This window comes from Physella acuta, unplaced genomic scaffold, assembly GCF_028476545.2.
Source record: "Physella acuta isolate Inbredline_101_S28 unplaced genomic scaffold, ASM2847654v3 ptg001534l, whole genome shotgun sequence".
NCBI classification, from domain to species: domain Eukaryota; kingdom Metazoa; phylum Mollusca; class Gastropoda; family Physidae; genus Physella; species Physella acuta.
The window spans coordinates 420243-422500 of record NW_026733049.1 but is presented as its reverse complement, the minus strand read 5'-3'; the positions used below and the strand labels follow the sequence as shown (position 1 = coordinate 422500).

Below are 2258 nucleotides of genomic sequence, written 5' to 3'. Positions count from 1 at the left end.
CTAGCTTCATTCTACCGTTTTGTATCTACTAGTAATCCACCTTATCTTAATAGTATCGACTACCATAAATTATCCTCACTAACCAACAACGATTACTGTTGACTTTCCGAGTATTTTTAGAAAAATAAATTTCCCATGTTCCCGCTAATTAAATTTTGCCCTCCATTAATTCACATAATTGAACATCCTGTATTTATACCTATTCTTTCATTAACTCCTAAAATTAAACAACATGTAGTTTAGCCATTAAATCCCACAATTTTATATCCTGTACTTATACCTAGCCTTTCATTAACTCCCATAATTTAACATCCTGTAATGATGTCTCGACTTGCCAAGATGTGTTTCAATCGCGGTGAACGTGATGGTGGTGAGGCGAGGGTGAAATAATATTGATAGAATCCCCATATTTTCTCGCAAAACCCTAAATTGAAAATTTTACTAGAACTTCTTTTAAACGTTATAATCTCTCTGACTAGGTCTGGTATCATTGGCATCACTAGGTGGGTACCACTGCGTCACTAGGTCGGGTACAAGTGGCGTCACTAGGTCGTGTAAAACCCAGAATGTCAAGACTCCGCTGATGGCTACATGTATGATATAGCTAAAATATCAGCAGTTTGGTGTCACCCCTTTCCCGATGGTGTCACCCAGTGCCTAATGATGTTTATATCAAGTATAAATATACCACCATCATTCCAAGCATAGCAAGACCACATTCACCCAAGTATAGCAAGACCAGAATCACCTAAACATTTGTTGTACCACAATCACCCAGGTAGTTTTGGACCACAATCACCCAGGTATTGCAAGGTCACAATCACCCAAGCATTTGTGGGACCATAATCACCCAGTATTGTTCGACCACAATCACACCGACAAGTAATTAATGGACTCACCCAAGCAGTCATCGATCACAATCCACCAAGCACTCAATGGACCACAATCATTCAGACCACATTGAAATGAACAGTCTTAACCTAAGCATCAATTACCGAAACGAGTGATGTTAGATCACATCTGCTACACGTCTAATTAGCAATATTCGACTTGAAACAAATTCAACATGCTAAAGACAGCTGTCAGGGGAGGTAAAAATTCTGACACATACAACACAAAGCATCAATATCATAAATTTAATTAAAGGCTGTATTAAAGAATAACAAGCTGTTCCCGTTGTTCAGATGTACAAGAGGGTGTGAGTCAAACTTTTAGTCTAGTTGATGTATGTCGTTGTTTCCATACCGTTCTACCCTGACCTGCAGTGATCGCCTAAAAGACTTTGATGTTTTATCTAAAGACACTTTGTCCGCGGCTATGGTCCCTACAATAGACCGTTCGTAAAATGTAATAATGAAATAAGGTATTAACCAGGCTTGTTTGATAGGCTTAGCAAAACGTTAACGGTGAAAATAGCTGCTAAGCTGAATGCCACTGCACCCCATCACCCATCGTTATGAAGTACTTTCTGAACCCATTTCGATACAACAACAACACATAAACATTTATACAAACAGACAAAACATACACATACACATATAAAAACACACACACACACACATATATATATATATATATATATAGGCCTATATATATATATATATATATATATATATATATATATATATATATATAGGCCTACAGCGGAAAGCAACAATAGCTATTTTGCTAATAATGACTTAAACGAGTGCCTCTGGTATTCAAGTTAACACAGAATAGCTTTTGCTATAACACACCCATTGGTATTTCGGCAAAATGTCACGTGCCTCGTGTTACAGTAGGTCACACGCACACACGCGTAACATCATCAACTACACACCGTACACAGGTAACTGACCTGGATATCCAATCTGTTTATCTGGACACTTAGTTTTGTCGGGCGCGAGGAAAAAAAATAAATACACACGACCCAATGAATGAACCCAATAGTACGGTATGACTTAAGTAACAAAATGTAAACACACAGGTCATGTGACGACGATCCGGGTTTCAGCATCCGTGTAACGTTTCGTGGGGAATTCCTTGGGACTGACAAAGCTATTTATAGATCTATAGCTAAATATCTACATATCTATCTATATCTCTATAAATAAATGTATATATATATATAGTTATATATATATATATATATATATATATATATATATATATATATATATATATATATATATATATATATATATATATATATATGGGGGTGGGTGTGTGGTTGTGTGTTAAAATCCAAAACTATTTAAGTTTTGTCTTACCATAAATGA

General features: G+C 36.1%; 1 protein-coding gene across 1 annotated transcript in view; it reads right to left on the bottom strand.

The window, feature by feature from the left end:
• The window catches only part of LOC131928715 (proton myo-inositol cotransporter), a 49669-nt gene extending 47760 nt beyond the window's left edge, over positions 1–1909 (bottom strand). Inside the window, exon 1 of the mRNA XM_059284804.1 lies at positions 1838–1909. The gene's annotated coding sequence lies outside the window, so the exon portion shown is untranslated. The remainder of the gene's footprint in view (positions 1–1837) is intronic.
• Positions 1910–2258: the final 349 nt, after the last annotated feature.